Source organism: Callospermophilus lateralis, chromosome 6 (assembly GCF_048772815.1).
Source record: "Callospermophilus lateralis isolate mCalLat2 chromosome 6, mCalLat2.hap1, whole genome shotgun sequence".
Classification (NCBI taxonomy): Eukaryota; Metazoa; Chordata; class Mammalia; order Rodentia; family Sciuridae; genus Callospermophilus; species Callospermophilus lateralis.
Window position 1 is genome coordinate 17,741,538 of NC_135310.1, and position 25,969 is coordinate 17,767,506.

Here is a 25,969-nt window from a genome sequence, read left to right on the forward strand (position 1 = left end):
AACCCCCCCCACCACACACACACACACACACAGGAGGAATGGTCAAAAGGGAGAAAAGGATACTTGGTATTGTTGATGGCTTCTTCAACAGTAGACACAGCTGGGATATAGCATGGATTCTCAACTTCAGCAGATGCTGAAAAGGGCTTAAATTTTTATATTAGTTTTTTATGAAGAAAGATTGACTAATACAGGCCTGATTTCTCTCTCAGATTTGGAGATGAATAAGAAAGACAAAGAAGATTTCCTTTTCTAGCACAAGACACAAATGCAGTCACTAGTTTCTGATAGCAATCTGAGGAATTATGTCTACTTGCTCTATCTTGAAGGCAAGAGACATTATGAGGTGATTAATATAATCCTTAGAATCTATTTAACCATTAATTTTCCTAAAATTCTTCATTCTTAAAATTTTATTTCTGCCACCTTGAGTATTTGCTCCCTGAATACACATATAGAAAGAAGAGCTCAAGGAAAAGAGTCTCCTGAATATGGGCTCTGGGAAGTGAGTAATGGGAGCAAACCCAAACCCCTTCTAAAGGGTAATAAGGAAAATGATCCTAAACAAAACAAAAAGCAAATATGAACAAAATGGCAGCAGGCTCTATTTGTTGGCCACTTTCTCTGCACCAGCCATCAGGTGAGAACTACACACTATGTTCTCATTTACTCTTCAACTCTTGCAAGTGAGAGAGGTTTTATAAATGCATTCTGTCAGTTTAGCTCCAAAATTGCTTTGGTCCCAATTGGTATGCCTGTTACATCCCATGTGCTTCATCTCTTTGCTTTGTCCCCAACTCTACAAAACTGCCTCTTCATTAACTTGTTGGAATTTAAACACCTTGGAAAGCAGGGCCTTATCTTAACTCCTTCTGATCCTTAACTTTAGGTATGGGATTTAAATTTAGGATTGTTCCTGCATAGTAGAAAATTTCTCAACTTTTTATTTCACTCTGCACTGTTCAAACCTGGATTATATTTGGCATTGATAAACAACAATAGGTTAAGTGAACATCAACCTTTTGGCTCAAAAACAAAGTTTCTTAAGTGCAATTGAAGTGGAATTTTTGAGCACTTAAATGAACTTCAATCAGAACTTACAAGGACCATATAATGTTAAAATGAACTCAAACATTTATAGATTAAGAGCAAAAAATTATTTTTGGAAAGGGTAAAGATGGTTCTTTAGTGACATTTAATCCATATTATAATCTGAATTCTGAGAATGATTAAGACTTTGTGATGGTTAATTTTATATGTTAAATAAAATTAACCATCTGAGCTATGATGCTCACATATTTGGCCAAATATTACTCTGGTAATTACTCTGGTGTTTTGGGGTGAGATTTACTTTTGAATCGGGGACTTTTAATTAAATAGATTGCGTTCTGTAATGGAGCGAGACCTCACCTTGTCAACTGAATGCAACTGAAAGCAACAAAAAATCCACCTCTCCCAGACAAGAGGGAACTGTCCAGTGAACTACCTTTGGATTTCAACTACAACATTGATTCTTCGTGGGAGTGCCTTTGGACTCAAACTAGGACACTTTCCTGTATCTCTAGCTCCTCCCAGCCAACCCTGCCCAATCCTGTGAGCCAATAGCTGACAGGCAAGTGCAGGGAAGAAGCAGAGGCCCTGCAGGGGGTGAGTGTGCTACTGGCTGCCAGCCCCCGGTCAAAGCCCAGGACCGGCTTCTGAGTTTAGAGGCAGGGAGGGATGGTTGGTATTGGTGGAGCCCCAGGAACCTCGCGCTGTGAGGAATTCTGAGCGCTTGGGTCATAATTGACCCTAGCAACGCTGGAGGACGTTCGGGGCAGAGAAGTGGACGGTGATGGACGCGGTGTTTGGAGCTGGTCCGATGGATCACTGAAGTGGCGGCGATGTCGTCCTGGTTTGGAGGCCTGGTCTCAGGCTTGGGCCACTTCTTGGGTCAGGTGGGGAGCAGCTTGGCTTCCCTCACTGGCCATATCTCCAGCTTCACCAGGGAAATACTTCTGGATGACTTAGGAGACCCAGAAGCAGCATTACATCATTGCTGGGAAGAGGAAATGGAAACTACTGATTCCACACTAAGATGTGAGAATGAAAGACTGAAAAAGGATTGTACTGATCTGGAAGAAAAGCATGAAGCATCAGAGCTGCAAATAAACCATCAGTCTGTAAGTTACCAATATCAACTGCAACAGAAAGAGGTAGAGATCAGCCGCCATCTTAAAGCAAGACAGATTGTACTGCAAAATCAAGTGTTTCAACTACAGGCAGCTGCTCAATGGGTACCTTCAGGAGCTGGTGGCGTACCAACAACAACTGCTCTGGCTCCATTCGGTTCCGGGATCAGTAGTCATTTTTCCGCCTTCCGTGATGATGACATGGATTTTAGTGACATAATTTTATCACGACAAGAAACAAGCAGATTGTCAATTAAAGTTGCAAGATATGAACCTGAAGTTGGTCACTCGAGGCAGATTGCTGAGGCTCAGGGAAAATATCATTCTGACACAAGTGAAATCTGCAAAGTACAAAATGCTATCAAGACTCTTCAACCAAACCAAAGTCCAGACATAGATGATCATCAGCATGAAATGTCAGTTTTGGAGCAGAGTTCTACTGTGGCAGAAAAGGGAAAAATCCTTCCTCAGAGTTCAGCAGTGGAAGAAGTGTTCAGGCTAAAACAAGCCCTGGCTGATGCTGAGAAGGAAATCATGAGACTAAATGGCTTAAACCAGGATAACCGTCTTGCTGAAGACAATCTGAAACTTAAAATGCATGTTGAAGCTTTAGAAAAAGAGAAGTCATCATTGAGTCAAGAAAAAGAGGAACTTCAGATGTCACTGTCAAAATTGAGCTGTGACCATCAAGTCATGAAAAACAGAGCTTCAACAGACATGAATTTGAATGTACGATTACTAGACTTACAAGTTCACTTGAAGGCAAAGGAGGAAGAACTGAATGAGACTATCAATGAAGAGAAAATGCTGATAGCTGAGTTAGAAGAACTGGATCATCCGAATCAGGAAGCTACAAAGCACATGATTTTGATAAAAGATGAGCTATCCAAACAACAAAATGAAGGAGACCTTGTCATCAAGAAGTTGGAACAAGAACTAGATGATGAAAAAAAGAGAGTTCATCAACTTGAGGATGATCAAATGAACATATCCCAAGAGTTGCATGTGCAGAAGGAGAAGTTGACTGGGAATGCACAGAGCCTCAGTGATTTGCATTTAACCAAGCAGAAGCTTGAAGGTAAAGTAGAAGATTTAGTAGATCAGCTAAATCAGTCACAAAAAAATAGTTTAAACATCCAGCAGGAAAACCTTGGGCTTAAGGGTCCCATTAGACAAATTGAAGATGAGCTGTCTGGATTTAAGAGTAAGTACCGAAGTTCTCTGAATGAAGACTCTAACAGTCATTGTAAGGATGACATGCTTAAAGAACGGGAAGCAGAAATTGGCAACTTAAGGCAAAATCTTTCTGAAGTAGAACAGCTCAATGAAAATTTAAAGAAAGTTGCTATTGATCTCAAAACAGAAAATGAAATGTTGATTTTAGCACGTGAAGATGTAAGGCGTAAGTTGGAAGAATCTATTGCTGCTAACAATCAAATCTCTCAAGAAAAAGACACTATCATGGAGACTCTAAAAAGAGACAAAGAAGAGATAGAAGCCAAACTTCACCAGGCAGAAAAAAGACTGTTGGAAGAAGCAAATAATCACAGGCAGACTATTCAGGAACTCTCCAATGCACATCATTTGAATACCTCTGCCTTACAGCTGAAACACGAGTGTGTAGTGCAACTCAATCAAGAGAAGGACTTTGAAATAGCAGGACTCAAAAAGAATATTGAGCAAATGACTGCTGATGAAAAAGAAATGGAGGAAATTTTGGCATCTTATATAGAAGACGAGGAGCAATTGAAACAAGTCCTAAATGAGAAAGAAGTTTTTATTGAAAAACTCGAAGAAAAAAATTCAGAACTACAAAAGGATTTAGATAAGTGTTCTCAGGCCTTAAGAGAAAATGAAACTTTAAGGCAAGCCATTGAAAGAAAGGACAGAAATCTTACCTACATGAAAGCAGAAAACAACTATCTGCAATTCGAACTGGAAACACTTAGGGAACAGCAAAATCAAGCTGTACCAGTGGCTGAGCCTAAAGCTCTTGATGCTATCACAGAACTAGAATTGGAGGTATCTCAACTGAATATAGTCAAAAATCATCTGGAAGATGAAATTGAAGACCATCTGAATATAATTGAAAATCAAAACCAGCGTAAAATGCAACTACTTCAGTCTTTACAGGAGCAGAAGGAGGAAATGGATGAATTGAAGTACCAATATGAGCAGATGAATGCTGCGCATAGCCAGTTACTTTTAGACAAAGAGGAGGAGATTAAGAACTTGCAGACAACTATTGAAAAAATAAAAGCCCAGTTGCCTGGAGAAAGAGGAGATGCTCAAACATTGAATTCTGATATTTTTCAAGAGACCAAAGTAAAAATCCTAAGAACAAAAGAGGTTCAACACTTACAGGACCAAGAATTACGCCTAAACCGGGAGCTAGAAAGGCTACGCAGCCAGCTCTTGGAATCAGAAGAGTCTTACGCCCAGGAAATATTGGCTGCGGAAGACAAAGAGATTCAACTGAGACAGAAAGTCACACTCTTGGAGGAGAAGCTAGCTACATCTTCTAAGGCAAGTCATCAAGCCAGTGTGCAGATAGAGTCCCTGCAGGAACAGTTGAGTCTGGTCTCTCAACAGAGGGATGAGAATGCACTGCAGCTTTCGCTCTGCCAGGAACGAGTAAGGCAGTGTGCCCTGTCATCAAGTAACCTAGAGCACTCCCAAGAAGAAGAGAAAGCTATGCATTCTGCTGAACTAGCCAAAGAAAAACAGTTGGTAGCTGAATGGAAGAACAAGGCCGAAAAGCTAGAAGGAGAAGTATCATCATTGCAGGAACGTTTGCATGAAGCAAATGCTATGTTGGATTCTGCTTGCAAACTGAGAGAAGACTTAGATCTCAAGGAAGAAGAGATGGAAGAACTGAAAAAACAAAACGAGCTCCGAAAAGAAATGTTGGACCATGCACAACAGAAATTGTCCACTTTGGTCAACAGCACAGAAGGAAAACTAGACAAGGTCCTCATGAGAAACCTTTTGATCGGTCATTTCAAGGCACCAAAAGGCAAACGTCTTGAAGTATTGCAGTTGATGGGGAGCATTCTGGACATTCCAAAGGACAAAATGGAGCAGTTGTTGCATAAAGATCATGGTGGTGTCAGTAAGAGAAAGCAAAAAAGCGGGTGTATGTAAGTGTATAGGTACTAGGCATTTTATTTTATTTTTTGAGTTCTTGTTGTTGTGATTTTTTGCCATAGTACTTTTTTAAAAATTTGTTTTGTTTTTTGTAGCACTTTTTGTTTATAGAATTTTGTTCCAATGTAGCAGTTAATCATCACCAGTCATCAATTCTGATGTAATTTTGTGAGCAACTGTACAGAGCAGCATTCTTGAACCATTAGTTCCAACCTCTTTTTTTAAAAAAAGAATAATATTTCTTAAATTTAATGGCATTAAGATAAAAATGATACATGTAATTACAGGAAACAAGAACAATCCAACCCATAAGAAGGAGGTCTCAGATTTAGAGTACATGAAAACCAAATATAATGTTGCAAAAAGTTGAGAATATTTATTTTATCCAAGATAACATTGTACAACTGCCAAGGGAAAATTCCAACGGGGAGGACCTAAACATGAAGCTTAGTGGATAAATTCTAAGATGCTTTGAATCCCAATTCTATGACCCCTATCCATTTTGCTTATTTCCACTTCTACAGAAAAGTCACTTCACATTAATCCAGTTTTCCAGATGTTAAATATGTCCAGAAGGAAGAGTATTTTTATGAGTCAACCCCAAAGTGGGATCACATGATCCATTGCCAATGCAAAAGTTAATTAGTAAGAATGCATCATTAAATATCTGGACTGTTTATCTACATACTATTGGGGGCTCTACAATAATTCTTATAAACACATTTTATACAACAGTAGATCAAAACAAGTTGGGGAGAGAAATAAGCTAACAACAGTTTTTGAAAGATGAAAAGCTTAAAATAGTAGTAGTTACAAACTTTTGATAAATTAAGGTAAAAGATGAATCAAAAGTTTCTATCTTAAGTAGGTGAAATCAGAGAAGAGAAAAAGCAGATTGCATAGCACATACTTCTCTGACACCTGTCGTCTCTAAAACCACTCAGAACATTTTTATTAAAATTAATTTAAATTAAATTTAATATATTTTAAAATATAAATTATATTATCATTTAATATAAATTAATCGAATTTAAATTTACTTTATTAATTAGTATTGTTTAAATTTCTTTTATTAATACTATTGTTGGATTTACATTTATTTTATTAACTGATATTGGTGATTAACTTGAATTATAGTATGATTTATATTTAAAAATTCATTAAATTTCATTTAAATTAATACAATTTAACAAAGTAAATTTTAATAATATAATATAGATTGAATTATTTAATATTTACTCTATAATTTAATATACATGTCAACAAAGTTAATTTTAATAAAAATGCTCTTAGTTGTTTTAGAAATTACAGGTGGCAGTGAAGTATTAGCTATATTATCTTCTTTTTTCTCCTCTTTGATTTTACCTAACTTAAGATAGAAACTTTTGGTTTATCTTTTGTTTCACTTTACAAAAATAAAAAAAAGGAAGACAAAACACCCAGTAGCTACCCATATCAGCTTTTCCTTTCTTATTTCTAAATTTCACCTTAACATTTACATTATTTTACCAAAATTAAGATGCCATCAGTTGTTAGGCATGAACAAAATCACTGAGACAACAACTGGAAGATGCATCCCAAAGTCAGATTGGCTAAGTATTCAAAACATATAAATATCTGAGAACTGATGACCTCTGAGAGTAAAGTTTCCAACCTATGGAAAGTTTCCAAATGCTATGGAAAATGATGACATTTCTTTTTTTGTGTGTTTTTAAGTTGAGAACCTTCTAAGTACCAAGGTACGTTCTCAGAAATTGTAGGTAACTCAAGTCTTGAAATTTCTTATTTTTCCTGTACTATAGAAAAAGGGACTCACAATTCCTTGAGCTCTGCTAGCATTTTAGTGACAGGAAAAACTTCAATGATGCATAGTTTTTTGTTTGCATTCAATGTCTACCGATCTTACATACTTTGGGAAGGGTCACAAGCCACAGACCTTATGCCTTCTGCTCTATTTCGAAGCTTCCAGCATCAGTTGCAACAATTCTAGGAAACACTGGGAATACTCTATGGTACAAAATGCACAATTAATTTTTTTTGAAACCATCCCTAAGACATGAGTCATTAGGTGACTTTCTTGTTCTAAGTATATTTACTGAATTATTATTAAATGATAACATGTTAAGCCAAAATGAAAAATGAAAGCACATGCTTCACATCAGAGCAAGGAAGAAGGAAGAAGGTCTGATGTGTGGTAAAATGCATGAACATGCAAATATTATCCAGCCTTCTGAAGTCTAATTTTCTCCCTTTATAATTTATTTTTTGGAGGTTACATTCTTGCATGATATGCCTGGAACAACTTTTGGGGGGATACAATCAGAAATTCAGCACTAAAATCTGCCTTCCTGCAACATAACATGGCTAACTCCTGAGAAGAATATCAAAGTATATATTTTGCTTCGACGTGCCAAATTACTTGGAATCTTCTTCCAATAGACTTCACATGGTTGGGAAAAGCAGAGTTCAGATTTGTCAGGAGAGATTTTTATGTATTCTGCTCACTCCATTGTGTCTAGGTGAGCCTTTGGGTTTCAATGCCTGGAAACACACTTCTTATATTTCAGAATTGAAGAGCTCTTGGAAACAGCGACCTCACTGCATGCTTGAGAAAAACATGTTATATAGGTAGCCAGAAAATTACAAAGATTAATATAGATTCAAGATTTTTAAGACAGGGGTTTAATGGAGAAAACAGCAAGAGAGCCTTAGAAATTTCATACTCCCTGCATTCTTAGGAAAAGCTTCTATGTTGTAAAGAAGATAACACCAAACAGAAAAGTTCCTAAGAAAATATTGTGCTTTCAGTTTCCTTGTCTCATCAATTTTATTAAAGTTTCATTAAAGACCCTGAATTTGCTAGCCTTTTTATTAAATACTTATTTGAGATATTCTATTAATGTCTATCCCTGGATTTGATTTGGTCTCACATTAATGTCGCTCCCTGTGACAAAGGGTACACGGGAGGCAGGCAGGATCAGCCTGTCCTCTCCAAGGCACCAGCTGTGGGAACCACCCTCTGACAGAGGTAGTGAAGCACACTAGCTTCTCCTGGGCTGAGCTAGAGGGTAAGTATCTCAACCTGGCCTGCCACCCAACCTGGCCCACAATCACACTGAGTCGGGAGAGGAGACAACCAAGAAGGTGCAACAGTCTCAACTTTATTTTGTCAGGGACAAGTTTATATAGTGATAGAAGGAGGGAGTAGGAAGAGACAGTAGGAAGAACGAAGCAGGGGCAGGTACGTCACTATCACTAAGGGGCCTAGGAAGATTTCAGATTCAACCATTAGGCAGCACTAAGGTCAAAAGCCCATGCAGAGGCTAAAAGCCTGCGAACACCAATCCAGCCAGGTCATGTATACGGAAATGCTCTGGAAGAACCCATGAGGCCACCTCAGCCACCAACCAATAATGGCCTCGGTCCCAAGAGAGGTAAAAGGTTCCAACAATTAAAATGTGTCTACTTTTTATGAGCACAGATGAAATAGTATTTGAGATGATTTATTGCAAACCTTTAGTGCCACAGTCCGGCTGCAGCAAAATAACCGGGGTGTGAGGAGCAACTTGTGTACATTGATACAGCAGGAGTGGGAGCTGTTTATTGTAGGACAGGAGGGGTATATATACATTCCACACAGCTTATCTTAATTAACATAAACTAGATACAGCAGTCAACCAATAAGGAATCTCCACACTTAAAGGCTCCCTGGCGTTCCTTCACAAACCACTCCCTCTGGCAAAATGCCAGGCGCCATCCTGACTTGTTTACAGACCCTAACACTTTAGTAGTTTATGGACATGGAGTGAGTATCAAATGATATAAAAAAATGGAGTTTTCTTTCATGTCTATCATAAGTCTTTGTTTCCTCAGTTGCTGGGGAGGAACATTAGGATGATTTGCTTAGAGTAAGAAAGACTAGACTGGACAGAAGGGACTGGAGCAGCTTTTCTGGTTAGCTTGTCCATTTGAAAAACTTTTATCTGGGACAGGCAAAATATAACAAAGACCAAAATCCATTGAACTGATCAAACCCTGCAACAGTTAACCAGAGTAGCTTCCTCGTCTCTGGCCCCAATTTTGGAGCAATGCACTGTAGGTGATACTTTGAATGATCCTTGGCACTGAAGAACTGTCATCCAGCAATTTATTTCCTTTTTTCATGTCCTTCTCAGGGATGATAATAAGTGATTTCCAGACATGAGGAGAGGGAGGAGTAAGAGAAGGTACTGGGAAATCTAATAACCCAAATTAGGTTATGTGAAGGTACCAATGTGTAATAACAAAGGCCGTTATTTTGAACAATTGTAATGCACCAAACAATGATGTTACTAAAAGAAACAAAAAGAATAATATGATTTCTATAACTTCAAAATAATCTGATCTTTAGGAAAACTATTTTAAAAATAGTTTGTGCCTATCTATCGGACTTTTTACCTGTTTATCAAGGCTTAGTCTTATGAGGACATGGATTAAAAAAAAAAAAAAATCTTGTAAACTTAGCAGGGTGTGGTGACAGATTCCTTGAATTCCAGGGGTTCCAAGCCAGCCTCAGCAATTTACAGACACTCTGTAACAAAATAAAATAAATACAACTGGGAATGTGGCTCAGTGGTTAAGCATCCCTGGGTTTAATCCCATACCTAAACAAACAAACAAAAATCATATAAACAATCTTTTTTTAAACCTATGCAATTGAGATTGATCACAAAGTCATTCAAATCACCAGTGGCACAAACACATAATGAATTTGAATTTGAGTTTTAGATACCAATGAATCTTATGCAAAATGACTGTCCTAACAAAAAATGTGTGGACTTTCATCTGTGTATGTGCAGAGATTCATGTATCTTCGGGTCTATAAAGAAATTCAGTAACCTCATGAGGCAGTTTTTCAACAATCTAATTTCACAAGTGCTAATCTCTTGCTGTAATATATGGGCTAAAAATAACATTTCTAACTCCATATTCTACCTGTTATGGTTTCCTAGAGATGCTGAGTCTATGTAATCTTATTTAGTCAGCTGAGTAACTACTTTAAAAAACAATGACAACTCTGAAGGTATTTTAATTAGGGAACTGGTTGGAAATAGTGCTGTATCCTTCCTATCCTGGTAGAGCAAGAGAAAGAGGTTCAATTGTTGCTTCTAAAGACCTAAGTTGGATTCAGGCTTAGGCAGCCCTTTGATTTACTTCTCTAGCAGCCACGCTGAGAGTTTCCAAGTCATTTATGTGTATACAGAACAAAATCAGATCAAGATGAATAAGCAAATGAGGGTATGGAATCCTGGAGTGCCCATCCACCTGAGGATGTGTGTGGGAGCCACAGAGAGTTCCTCTCATTGACAAGCAGAGGGAGTGCTTCATTGAATCCTTGGGTCCATCTGTGTTGACACACACCTTGTGGTCTTCAGGCAAGGACAATGATAGAGTTGACAACTGAAAAACTAGTCAGGTGACTTTAACTAATGGGACTTAAGAACCAACTGATAAGCTTGATGGAACTTTCACAGTAACTAATGAAATGTGGACTTATTCTATCTTATTTTTGGAGCTCTGGGCAACTTGCCAGACAACAATATTTGAACATATATTCACCACTGACATTTTAAGATGTTCTGGAAAATGCCAAAGCAACAGGACTTCAAACCAATATTTCTATCTATTTCACAGTGCCAATCTCAGCTCTTAGCTAGGGCTGGTTACATAAAGACATGAGCTAATGGTCTTTGGCGGTAATGTGTGTGTGTGCATGAGGATTAAGAGTAGTGGTGGTGGAGAGATGTGGAATGTCCATTCAGTAGTTTAATTACTTCAGGATTTTTGAGTGATTATACATGCTTTACCTGGCAATTTCCATTAACCAGTAAGAAAGGGATGATATTCTCCTTCCCATTGAAAGGAAATCTGGGTCACTAAGTTAAGAAATACATTTTCTATTTTATGTAAGGCTTAGGGCTAAATGCAGCTTTTATTTTTTTATACAAGATTAGGCCAGTGCTGAGCACAGGGAGCATATGAAGCTGGAGGTGGCACTTACAGTGAGCAAGGCTGAGCCACACTAAGGAAGGCTAAACCACAGTAGTCTTTGGCCTAGGACCTTAGCTCACCTTGGCTACAAGAATAGTATTGTCACATGGCAACACATTTCTTCTCCTTTCATATTCAGGATTAATGCTTCTAAAGGAATTTGATGGTTTGGGTACAGAATTAATAGCAACTTCATCTTGAATATCCCCCATACAGGCCACTTCATCCTCAGGATTATGGACTCTGGAGCTTTGTTCTCATGGAATTTATTAAGGGGCATATCATATCATGAAAAGAAAGACTGAAAAACAGCTCCAAGAACAATACAGCACTTTAAGCTCCATGTAAAGTACATAATACACTTGAAGCTAAAAGGAAAAGTATTTGTTGAAATAGTTTTGCTAAAATATATACTTCTGCACATAAGAATAGCCAAGAATTGAAGATGATAAAAGTAATAATATAAACGTTGCTTTATTATATACAAAGGGGCCTTAATAAGTTTTAAAAAGTTTCTTACAGGAACACTTTTTATATTTTATCTCATAAAGACATTTAACAAATATATACAGAGAGAGAAGTATAAAAATCTTTTTAGAGCAAATGTTCATATGCAGAAATGTATAACAATTTAAGTGTTCTATCAGAATTCTCCTTGGGATGTTGATTTTTTAGTTTTTGTGAGAGACTGAAAGAATTTTGACAAATAAGGTGATCCCTTAGGCTTTATAAGGAAAAATCATAAATTAATTAGATTTCTTGGTATACAGTTGACAGTTTATTCTCTAAACTTGTGACCTAAGCCAAGTATCTCTAGTGGATAAATATCTCACTGTTTATTTCAAAAATTTTCCCAATCATCCCTGAATAGTGCTTTCTAGGATACTTTAGCACTAAAAATAGTAGTTAAAAAGTATATCCTCTGTATCACACTGAGAATAATTGATGGCTAGATATCTCAGATTTCAAGTCAAGTTTCTTCCAGACACATCTGTGCAACAAATGAAAATGCAAAGCATTTCATTGTATAGTGTTTCATTTGATTGGGGAATAAATTGAAAATTTATTCCTGTTTACTTTTCTGTTCACATTAAATATGTGATATAGAATATGAAAGCAAGTTACAATTTTGTAATGTCTTGAGTATAACCAACTTGTCAAAAGCGAAGATTTATATATTTCTAAAAATAGATAGCTATCACTACTTCAGCTATTTGATACAATATTTTGAATGTTTATCTTAAAAATAAATTTTCCTTCTATGTAAGCATATCTGTTTCCTGAATGAACATACTATGTTCTGTGTATTAATTAGCTTTATGCTTGAGTACAGAGATTGCAAAACTTTTTCTTCATAAAATCGTATTTACTGTTACAAAAGCAGAAAACATTGCTGAGAAAGCTCAATCTAGTGAGTTTTGAAACCCACCAGAACGTAACAATGGTAACATAAAATAATGGAAAATTGCATTGAGGAAAGACAGAGAAAATAGTGTATTGCCTCTTTTAGAACTCAATTCAAGATGGAAAGAAATAAGTGAAGGGATTTTGTTGTTTTGAAAAATTATAGAGTCACAGAAAGTGTTCAAGGAAGTATAGAACAGTAGTATGTACCTTCCACTCGGTTTCCCCAATGGTTTCTTCTTATACAACTGTAGTGCAATATCAAAACTAGGAAGACCAACCAATGTTAGAACAATGTGTTGTAGTTCTACGACACTGTATCATCTGTGTAGTGACCAATACAAACCAGATAGAGAACTATTCCATTACCACTAAAATTTCTCTTTCCACTTTCTATTTTCTGTTGTGTGTATGTCTGTGTGTATGTGTAGAGTTTACATATGGTAATCATAGCATGTAATATATGTATACAGTGGCATTTCAATATATAAATACAATGTATAATAATCATGTCATGGGCATATCTCTCACAGAGGACATGCCAATTCTTTGTGTGGGGAACATTCAAAATTCTCATTATTAGCTGTTCTGAAATATTACTTATTGTGAGCCGTAGTTATCCTACATGTTACACAAAATAAGGAGTCATTCCATCCATCTGCACCCCTGCACCTATTAATCATTCTCTGCCTACACACCCACACACACCTCTCCCAGGCTCTGTTACCACTATTCTTTCTTGTACTTCTTTGAGATCACCTTTAGTTTCCACATGTAAGTGTGAACAGGCAGTATTTGTCTTTCTGTGCCTGACTTGTTTTGCTTAATATAATGTCCTCCAGTTCTCCTCCCTCTTGCTACCTTTTTACAACATCACTGCCAACACCACCCCCATCACTATCCACTAACTTTTTCTCCCTCTCCATAATTTTGTCATCTCAAGAATGTTTTATGAATGGAATCATGCACTATATGACTTTTTGAGATTGGCCTTTTTCCATGCAGCATGATATCCTTGGGATTCACCTGAGTTGCTGCATGGGTGAACATTTCATTCCTTTTTATTGGAATAAACATCCACCAGAGTCAGAGCTGGGCCCTGTGATAAGGGTAGGTTTACTTGTTTAAGAATCTAGTGACCTGTTTTCAGAGTGGCTGTACCATTCTCAGTATTCACCAGCAAGGTATGAGAGATCCAGTTTCTCTGCGTCCTGTATCATCTGTATCTGGTATTACCACTTTGGTTTTCTTTGTTTAACCTGTGAAGTGTGATGATGCCTCAAGATGGTCTCAGATTGCATCTCCCTAATGCTAATGATTTCCAACATCTTTTCAGATCGTTATAGTCATCTTTATATCGTCTTCAAAAAAACTATATGTCTTCTTATTTTAACTATATTCATAGGTACCGAGGCTATTGCCAAGCACCAAGTGATTTCTTCAAGTAGTAAGAGCATTTTTAAATTAAATGTTAGTTTTCCTACAGAGGACCCTTTAGCAAGATACCCTAGGAAGTGTATAGAATAAAATTACAATGCATATATACCATTCTATAGTTAATGATTATGAGTAAAATTTAAGAATCACTTTCAAATTGCCAAAGATACAAATAATATAAATTTCTCAAACAAAGTGAAACAGACAATTACATAACATTTTTCAAATTTTAAAATATTAGGTAAGATTATAGTTGTAGTAGAATACAATGGAAAGGATTATAATTTTTTTTCTGGGTAAATCTGTATAGAATAATATCATGTAATGAATATGGTTATAATAATCAGAAAGTGGCTGGGGATATAGCTCAGCTGGTACAGTGCTTGCCTATCATGCACAAGGCCCTGGGTTCAATCCCCAGCACCAGTAATAATAATAATAATAATAATAATAATAATAATAATAATAATAATATCATAATAATTATAGTTGGAAAGTAAGAAAAGATGACTAAGCACATGTCTTTATATAGGATTAATTGTTCAAGTGACTTCTGTTTATTCTCCTTTTCACTTTTAGTTCATAACACAAAGAAAACTACTGACTCAAAAATTCAATGTAAGTAAACAGTGTAGGGGAATCAAATGCTCACCTGAAAGCAATCAAAATTGTGTTTTGAAATCTCCTGATAATTCTCCTGAATGACTCACTTAACTTATCTGAAATTATTCATCATTTTATCCAACCAATATTTACTAGCACTCATGTGTCTTTACTAAGCTAGCACTGTGTAAGACTCTTGGAGTCCATGACACATAAAATATATTTGATGCTCTTAAGAGACTTAAAATAGAGTAGACAGAGACAAAATTGTAAAATGCTTAATGTTTCCTTAAAAATTTTTAAAAAAAAAGAAATGATCTCTGTGGTTCAGAAGGGTTAACTCTCTGAACTATTTTAAATATTTTCTTGATAATTCAAATTCATGACTAGAAAAGAGAAAGCAAGAGAAAGACGGAGAGATAGTAGTTGAAAGCAATGGTCTATACATAAAAGTTACTCAGGACATTTTGTTCATTTGCTCTATCATTTTCTCTAAATAAGGCGATGTGCTTTTGTCTAATGAAAATGGTTGTATCTATTGTGTACTCTATGTATGTATTTGCATGTCTTTGTTACTTAATAACTAACCAGCCCCACACATTGCACATAATGGTTTTATCAGTTACCTTTAGAGTACTTTTTTTTTTTTCTTTCCCATTTGAGATTTGATAATCAGAAAAATTCTTCTGGGATAAGCTGAAGAGTGTCCCTGCCCCAAATTAATATGTTGGGGTTCTAATCCCCAGTGCCTCTGAAGGTATCTGTATTTGGAGAGAACATTTTAAAGAGAGGATTAAATTAACACGAGATTATTAGGATGACTTCTAATTTGCTAGGATTGGAAATCTTATAAGGTGAAATTTGAATATAGATGTGTATAAGGGAAAGTATATTTAAAGACACCAGGAGAAAATGAACATCAACAAGGCAGTGAGCCTGGCTTCAAAACAGAGCTGCATATCTCATAGAGATAAAAACAACAACAACAACAACAACAACAAAAAACCAGTGAGGGAAAAGAAAGATCTGAGGAATGAGATGTCCCCTTCTAGGGAATCAACTCCAATGACCTACCCTCCCATTGGGAGTTGGTAACAAATGTATGCCCTACTGCCTACAGTTTTTACCAACTCCCAATAATCCTGTCAAATTATAAACCCATCAGTGGATTGATCCACTGATGACATTTGACCTCATGATCCAATTCACCTTTCTGTGGAGCCACCTGGGCCACCAACTGCAAGTTACCCTTCACCTGTCTTTTGTCCACCTTTCTATTTGGATTACAGATTAACACTCTCAGCTCTGAGATAGAAGCCAAAATTTATGTATCCTTTATACTGTTTAAACAACAACAGATAACATTTATGTCACTATACTAAGCATTTACATAATAGATAAGAGAGCAGATGTCTTTTTTTTTTGGGGGGGGGAGTGGCTATTAGGGATTGAATCAGGGACTCTGGACCCACATCCCCAGCCCTATTTGGTATTTTATTTAGAGACAGGATCTCACTGTTTTGTATTTTATTTAGAGACAGGATCATCAGGAGTTCAAAGAAAGCCCCAGCGATTTTGTGAGTCTTTATACAAGTTAGAAAGACCCTGTCTCAAAAGAAAAAGTTAAAAAAGGGTTGCGAATGTGACTCAGTGTTTAATGGCCCTAGGTTCAATCCTATATACCAGAAAAAAAAAAAAAAAAAAATTAAACCTAAGCTACTCTAAATGCCTTTGATGCCTTGTCTTTTCCACTCCAACAGCCTCCACTGGGATCTCAGATCTGCCTCCCCTTATTCTGACGTTCCAATCCACCCGTCTTGTATCAGTTTGTCAATGCAGAAAAAAACTCTTTCCTGATACAGTTCACACATCAGTTTTCTTTGCCTAGAACTGTAAATTTCTTCATAATTTACCTGCTAAGCATACTTAATGCTGCAAGAAACAGATGATATTTCATTTACTCAGACTCTTTTTGGATAATCTATTGCAAAGCAAGCATTTCAGTTCTGCTTTCTTGCCATAATTGTACATTTTGAGTAGAGTATATTTTAAAATATGTACTTATTCATCTAGTTATTCACTTATTTATTCTTTCTTCTAAATTAGTTTTCTAATTGGACAGAACTTATGTCTGTTTGTTCCTCATGAATTCCTTTGCTGAGATAGTACCAAGAACCTTGTCAGTGTTAAAAGTATACTTTTGGAGTGAGGTAATAATATTGGCCCTATAGAGTTGCACATTCTATGTATACTTTAGGAGAGCAAAGGAACACTATGAGGCTTATTTTCCAGATAAATAGAACACATGATTTTAAAGCACTGTACCTATTGTGAGAACTTAGAAAAAGCATAAGAGCTACAAGCTATAAAGTGCCAAGCATTTTATATTCACTATAGTTAATTTTTACAATGACACTGAGCTCTACAGATGAATTAACTCCAGATTAGGGAAGTCAAGAAATCTACCCAAGATCAAGTTATGAATAATAACTTAGTCAAGATTCAAAACTAGACGTTTTATTTCTAAGACCTCCCTTTTCTTTGCACTACTATCCTGTATTGTATGCAACATCTGTTGATCTAAGAAATACTATTAATATTTTTACAAGTTTTACAAGTAATTTGTTTTACGGATATTAAAGTGACATTTCTTGCTTTGAACTTGATTTACAGTAAGACAGACATAAAATATAATTTCTAATTATAATATAATTTCTAATGTACGTGTTAAGCATACTTATGCTTCAAGAAACAGATGATATTTCATTGACTCAGACTCTTCTTGGACTATCTATTGCAAAGCAGGCATTTCAGTTCTGCTTCCTTGCAGTAATTGTACATTTTGAGTAGAGTGTATTTTATAATATGTACTTATTCATCTAGTTATTCACTTATTTATTCTTTCTTCTAAATTAGTTTTCTAATTGGACAGAACTTATGTCTGTTTGTTCCTCACGAATTCCTTTGCTGAGATAGTACCAAGAACCTTGTCGGTGTTAAAAGTATACTTTTGGAGTAAGGTAATAATATTGGCCCTATAGAGTTGCACATTCTATGTATACTTTAGGAGAGCAAAGGAACACTATGAGGCTTATTTTCCAGATAAATAGAACACATGATTTTAAAGTGCTGTACCTATTGTGAGAACTTAGAAAAAGCATAAGAGCTACAAGCTATAAAGTGCCAGGCATTTTATATTCACTATAGTTAATTTTTACAATGACACTGAGCTCTACAGATGAATTAACTTCAGATTAGGAAAGTCAAGAAATCTACCCAAGATCAAGTTATGAATAATAACTTAGTTGAGATTCAAAACTAGATGGTTTGTTTCTAAGACCTCCATATTCTTTGCACTACTATCCTGTATAGTATGCAACATTTGTTGACCTAAGAAATACTATTAATATTTTTACAAGTTTTACAAGTAATTTGTTTTATAAAAATTAAAGTGACATTTCATGCTTTGAACTTGATTTACAGTAAGACAGACATAAAATATAATTACTAATTCACATTATTTTTCCAATTTATACAACTGAAGAAATATTCAAAATATCACCTTATACTAAAGCCTTAGATTCTGTGAACAAAACAAATTTTGTTGAGTTCAAATTATCACTGTAAATAAGCATGACCATAAGAATTGATGGGTGTGTGTTAGTTTCTATTTCTTTGTTAAGGTTGTATGGAAGGGTTCTATTCAATACTTTCCATAGTTCAATTCTTCTATACATTATAATAACAAGTCACTTTGGGGCATTAAATTATTTCACATAGAGTTGACAAAAATATCTGAATGTTTGATTAAACATCTGGATGATTGATTAAATCGGTGACTACTCTACTGGAACATTTGTACACTATAAAATCACACAAAGAGCTGTCATTGTCTTACTGTGCAAGACAGAAATGGGAAAAAATCAACCTTTCCCTTTAAGACCTTTCTTCACCTGCCTAATAATCTAAATGTGTCTCACAGGGCCATAAGCATTGTGTGTGTTACATTCCTGTCTTCCCTAGAGGGGTGTTGTTTGTTTAGTTTCTGTGGCTGTAAATTGAAACAGAAACCAAGAGAACAACTTAGAAAGATTTTCAGAAAAACAATAGACTCATTCCACTCTTATTATAACATTATTTTCATTTAGCCTGTAATTTAATAAGCAGTTTGGCAATAGAAGCAAGAAAGAAATGATATAAAAACCTAGCACCCACTAGATTATAAATATTAGGAAAGAAAAATCAAAGAAAATGTAATGCATCAGTATAAAGTATATCTGCCTAAGAAAAAGTTCCATGATAAACCCATGAAATCAATGCAAAACAGGAGATAACCCAACCATATATCAATTACTGACTACCTTAATGTACATCAACAAAAACTCTCAAGGTAAGAATTAACACTTGTCTTGAACTAGTGATTTTTCACAGATTAAATTTAAATGACATTTTTTTTCAAAATCACCAATTTATACATATATAAAAGGGAAGAGTCTCTGACATAAAGAAAATATTCAGAACTACTAGAAAGGAAAATACTTCATTGTTCCCTTTTCAGCATTTAGTATATGAATGGATTTTATAAATATGTGCTTAATGAGGATCCAGGATCCAAGGGTCCTTTTTTCAGAGAGAGAAACATGGAAGGAAATGAGACAGAAGACCACAAGGAGAAAGTTACAAGAGATAAAGTATGAGGGGAAGTAGGTCTTGTTCTGTAGCATGAAGGGGATATGAAGGAAAAGGCACTATCTTTGTTGAATACTGACTTGAACTTTTGAGCAGCTCATCCTGACTTCCTTGAAATCCCACTTTCACTCCCCATGAACCACAAAGATCATCAATAACCAACTTCCTCAGGTTTCATCCTCAATGTGCCCCTCATGCAGCATCTGACCATGTACACCAACCTTTGCCCCCACCCTCTTTCCTTTTGCCTTAATCACAAACAATATCATGATTTTTCTTTATCCATTTCTCCTCTCATGTTCTTTCTTCTTCAAATCCTTCTCCTCTTTTTTTTTTCTTCCAGTTCTTCTACTAGATATTTCAACCCAAATTTTTATACTAAATAAATAAAATACTGTCTAGGAAAGAACAAACCAATGCTGAAACATAATAAGCAATTGAAAAACTGAAGCTTCCTTTTCCTCCATGTGCCTTCTTTTCTCAGTGAAATCCTCCATCCTCATGACTTTAACAATCGCTTCCACATAGGCAAGACTTAACTTTCTTTATGATATTGGTGATTTATTTTGATCATTTTATACACAGCAGAACTACATTTAATTCTTTGTCCTAGTTATAAAAGTCACTAGATGCGAAAGCATCTAATTTCACAGTTTGTATAACATTTATGGACAATTTAAATTCTTTTTTAAAAAAATATTTATTATTTAGCCTTTATTGGACACAACATCTTTATTTTTTTTTTATGTAGTGCCTTCTAAAACGCACACACACACACCGACACCCAAACACAACCCCCCCCCACCACACACACACACACAGGAGGAATGGTCAAAAGGGAGAAAAGGATACTTGGTATTGTTGATGGCTTCTTCAACAGTAGACACAGCTGGGATATAGCATGGATTCTCAACTTCAGCAGATGCTGAAAGGGGCTTAAATTTTTATATTAGTTTTTTATGAAGAAAGATTGACTAATACAGGCCTGATTTCTCTCTCAGATTTGGAGATGAATAAGAAAGACAAAGAAGATTTCCTTTTCTAGCACAAGACACAAATGCAGTCACTAGTTTCTGATAGCAATCTGAGGAATTATGTCTACTTGCTCTATCTTGAAGGCAAGAGACATTATGAGGTGATTAATATAATCCTTAGAATCTATTTAACCATTAATTTTCCTAAAATTCTTCCTTCTTAAAATTTTATTTCTGCCACCTTGAGTATTTGCTCCCTGAATACACATATAGAAAGAAGAGCTCAAGGAAAAGAGTCTCCTGAATATGGGCTCTGGGAAGTGAGTAATGGGAGCAAACCCAAACCCCTTCTAAAGGGTAATAAGGAAAATGATCCTAAACAAAACAAAAAGCAAATATGAACAAAATGGCAGCAGGCTCTATTTGTTGGCCACTTTCTCTGCACCAGCCATCAGGTGAGAACTACACACTATGTTCTCATTTACTCTTCAACTCTTGCAAGTGAGAGAGGTTTTATAAATGCATTCTGTCAGTTTAGCTCCAAAATTGCTTTGGTCCCAATTGGTATGCCTGTTACATCCCATGTGCTTCATCTCTTTGCTTTGTCCCCAACTCTACAAAACTGCCTCTTCATTAACTTGTTGGAATTTAAACACCTTGGAAAGCAGGGCCTTATCTTAACTCCTTCTGATCCTTAACTTTAGGTATGGGATTTAAATTTAGGATTGTTCCTGCATAGTAGAAAATTTCTCAACTTTTTATTTCACTCTGCACTGTTCAAACCTGGATTATATTTGGCATTGATAAACAACAATAGGTTAAGTGAACATCAACCTTTTGGCTCAAAAACAAAGTTTCTTAAGTGCAATTGAAGTGGAATTTTTGAGCACTTAAATGAACTTCAATCAGAACTTACAAGGACCATATAATGTTAAAATGAACTCAAACATTTATAGATTAAGAGCAAAAAATTATTTTTGGAAAGGGTAAAGATGGTTCTTTAGTGACATTTAATCCATATTATAATCTGAATTCTGAGAATGATTAAGACTTTGTGATGGTTAATTTTATATGTTAAATAAAATTAACCATCTGAGCTATGATGCTCACATATTTGGCCAAATATTACTCTGGTAATTACTCTGGTGTTTTGGGGTGAGATTTACTTTTGAATCGGGGACTTTTAATTAAATAGATTGCGTTCTGTAATGGAGCGAGACCTCACCTTGTCAACTGAATGCAACTGAAAGCAACAAAAAATCCACCTCTCCCAGACAAGAGGGAACTGTCCAGTGAACTACCTTTGGATTTCAACTACAACATTGATTCTTCGTGGGAGTGCCTTTGGACTCAAACTAGGACACTTTCCTGTATCTCTAGCTCCTCCCAGCCAACCCTGCCCAATCCTGTGAGCCAATAGCTGACAGGCAAGTGCAGGGAAGAAGCAGAGGCCCTGCAGGGGGTGAGTGTGCTACTGGCTGCCAGCCCCCGGTCAAAGCCCAGGACCGGCTTCTGAGTTTAGAGGCAGGGAGGGATGGTTGGTATTGGTGGAGCCCCAGGAACCTCGCGCTGTGAGGAATTCTGAGCGCTTGGGTCATAATTGACCCTAGCAACGCTGGAGGACGTTCGGGGCAGAGAAGTGGACGGTGATGGACGCGGTGTTTGGAGCTGGTCCGATGGATCACTGAAGTGGCGGCGATGTCGTCCTGGTTTGGAGGCCTGGTCTCAGGCTTGGGCCACTTCTTGGGTCAGGTGGGGAGCAGCTTGGCTTCCCTCACTGGCCATATCTCCAGCTTCACCAGGGAAATACTTCTGGATGACTTAGGAGACCCAGAAGCAGCATTACATCATTGCTGGGAAGAGGAAATGGAAACTACTGATTCCACACTAAGATGTGAGAATGAAAGACTGAAAAAGTATTGTACTGATCTGGAAGAAAAGCATGAAGCATCAGAGCTGCAAATAAACCATCAGTCTGTAAGTTACCAATATCAACTGCAACAGAAAGAGGGAGAGATCAGCCGCCATCTTAAAGCAAGACAGATTGTACTGCAAAATCAAGTGTTTCAACTACAGGCAGCTGCTCAATGGGTACCTTCAGGAGCTGGTGGCGTACCAACAACAACTGCTCTGGCTCCATTCGGTTCCGGGATCAGTAGTCATTTTTCCGCCTTCCGTGATGATGACATGGATTTTAGTGACATAATTTTATCACGACAAGAAACAAGCAGATTGTCAATTAAAGTTGCAAGATATGAACCTGAAGTTGGTCACTCGAGGCAGATTGCTGAGGCTCAGGGAAAATATCATTCTGACACAAGTGAAATCTGCAAAGTACAAAATGCTATCAAGACTCTTCAACCAAACCAAAGTCCAGACATAGATGATCATCAGCATGAAATGTCAGTTTTGGAGCAGAGTTCTACTGTGGCAGAAAAGGGAAAAATCCTTCCTCAGAGTTCAGCAGTGGAAGAAGTGTTCAGGCTAAAACAAGCCCTGGCTGATGCTGAGAAGGAAATCATGAGACTAAATGGCTTAAACCAGGATAACCGTCTTGCTGAAGACAATCTGAAACTTAAAATGCATGTTGAAGCTTTAGAAAAAGAGAAGTCATCATTGAGTCAAGAAAAAGAGGAACTTCAGATGTCACTGTCAAAATTGAGCTGTGACCATCAAGTCATGAAAAACAGAGCTTCAACAGACATGAATTTGAATGTACGATTACTAGACTTACAAGTTCACTTGAAGGCAAAGGAGGAAGAACTGAATGAGACTATCAATGAAGAGAAAATGCTGATAGCTGAGTTAGAAGAACTGGATCATCCGAATCAGGAAGCTACAAAGCACATGATTTTGATAAAAGATGAGCTATCCAAACAACAAAATGAAGGAGACCTTGTCATCAAGAAGTTGGAACAAGAACTAGATGATGAAAAAAAGAGAGTTCATCAACTTGAGGATGATCAAATGAACATATCCCAAGAGTTGCATGTGCAGAAGGAGAAGTTGACTGGGAATGCACAGAGCCTCAGTGATTTGCATTTAACCAAGCAGAAGCTTGAAGGTAAAGTAGAAGATTTAGTAGATCAGCTAAATCAGTCACAAAAAAATAGTTTAAACATCCAGCAGGAAAACCTTGGGCTTAAGGATCCCATTAGACAAATTGAAGATGAGCTGTCTGGATTTAAGAGTAAGTACCGAAGTTCTCTGAATGAAGACTCTAACAGTCATTGTAAGGATGACATGCTTAAAGAACGGGAAGCAGAAATTGGCAACTTAAGGCAAAATCTTTCTGAAGTAGAACAGCTCAATGAAAATTTAAAGAAAGTTGCTATCGATCTCAAAACAGAAAATGAAATGTTGATTTTAGCACGTGAAGATGTAAGGCGTAAGTTGGAAGAATCTATTGCTGCTAACAATCAAATCTCTCAAGAAAAAGACACTATCATGGAGACTCTAAAAAGAGACAAAGAAGAGATAGAAGCCAAACTTCACCAGGCAGAAAAAAGACTGTTGGAAGAAGCAAATAATCACAGGCAGACTATTCAGGAACTCTCCAATGCACATCATTTGAATACCTCTGCCTTACAGCTGAAACACGAGTGTGTAGTGCAACTCAATCAAGAGAAGGACTTTGAAATAGCAGGACTCAAAAAGAATATTGAGCAAATGACTGCTGATGAAAAAGAAATGGAGGAAATTTTGGCATCTTATATAGAAGACGAGGAGCAATTGAAACAAGTCCTAAATGAGAAAGAAGTTTTTATTGAAAAACTCGAAGAAAAAAATTCAGAACTACAAAAGGATTTAGATAAGTGTTCTCAGGCCTTAAGAGAAAATGAAACTTTAAGGCAAGCCATTGAAAGAAAGGACAGAAATCTTACCTACATGAAAGCAGAAAACAACTATCTGCAATTCGAACTGGAAACACTTAGGGAACAGCAAAATCAAGCTGTACCAGTGGCTGAGCCTAAAGCTCTTGATGCTATCACAGAACTAGAATTGGAGGTATCTCAACTGAATATAGTCAAAAATCATCTGGAAGATGAAATTGAAGACCATCTGAATATAATTGAAAATCAAAACCAGCGTAAAATGCAACTACTTCAGTCTTTACAGGAGCAGAAGGAGGAAATGGATGAATTGAAGTACCAATATGAGCAGATGAATGCTGCGCATAGCCAGTTACTTTTAGACAAAGAGGAGGAGATTAAGAACTTGCAGACAACTATTGAAAAAATAAAAGCCCAGTTGCCTGGAGAAAGAGGAGATGCTCAAACATTGAATTCTGATATTTTTCAAGAGACCAAAGTAAAAATCCTAAGAACAAAAGAGGTTCAACACTTACAGGACCAAGAATTACGCCTAAACCGGGAGCTAGAAAGGCTACGCAGCCAGCTCTTGGAATCAGAAGAGTCTTACGCCCAGGAAATATTGGCTGCGGAAGACAAAGAGATTCAACTGAGACAGAAAGTCACACTCTTGGAGGAGAAGCTAGCTATATCTTCTAAGGCAAGTCATCAAGCCAGTGTGCAGATAGAGTCCCTGCAGGAACAGTTGAGTCTGGTCTCTCAACAGAGGGATGAGAATGCACTGCAGCTTTCGCTCTGCCAGGAACGAGTAAGGCAGTGTGCCCTGTCATCAAGTAACCTAGAGCACTCCCAAGAAGAAGAGAAAGCTATGCATTCTGCTGAACTAGCCAAAGAAAAACAGTTGGTAGCTGAATGGAAGAACAAGGCCGAAAAGCTAGAAGGAGAAGTATCATCATTGCAGGAACGTTTGCATGAAGCAAATGCTATGTTGGATTCTGCTTGCAAACTGAGAGAAGACTTAGATCTCAAGGAAGAAGAGATGGAAGAACTGAAAAAACAAAACGAGCTCCGAAAAGAAATGTTGGACCATGCACAACAGAAATTGTCCACTTTGGTCAACAGCACAGAAGGAAAACTAGACAAGGTCCTCATGAGAAACCTTTTGATCGGTCATTTCAAGGCACCAAAAGGCAAACGTCTTGAAGTATTGCAGTTGATGGGGAGCATTCTGGACATTCCAAAGGACAAAATGGAGCAGTTGTTGCATAAAGATCATGGTGGTGTCAGTAAGAGAAAGCAAAAAAGCGGGTGTATGTAAGTGTATAGGTACTAGGCATTTTATTTTATTTTTTGAGTTCTTGTTGTTGTGATTTTTTGCCATAGTACTTTTTTAAAAATTTGTTTTGTTTTTTGTAGCACTTTTTGTTTATAGAATTTTGTTCCAATGTAGCAGTTAATCATCACCAGTCATCAATTCTGATGTAATTTTGTGAGCAACTGTACAGAGCAGCATTCTTGAACCATTAGTTCCAACCTCTTTTTTTAAAAAAAGAATAATATTTCTTAAATTTAATGGCATTAAGATAAAAATGATACATGTAATTACAGGAAACAAGAACAATCCAACCCATAAGAAGGAGGTCTCAGATTTAGAGTACATGAAAACCAAATATAATGTTGCAAAAAGTTGAGAATATTTATT

The 25,969-nt window shown here is 36.6% G+C and overlaps 1 protein-coding gene and 1 pseudogene across 1 annotated transcript in view; one reads left to right on the forward strand and one right to left on the reverse strand.

Moving 5' to 3' along the window:
* Window positions 1-25,969, reverse strand: part of LOC143401801 (uncharacterized) — a 197,681-nt gene that overhangs the window by 39,242 nt on the left and 132,470 nt on the right. The window lies entirely within an intron of this gene.
* On the forward strand, window positions 1,884-25,585 carry LOC143401839 (thyroid receptor-interacting protein 11 pseudogene; annotated as a pseudogene).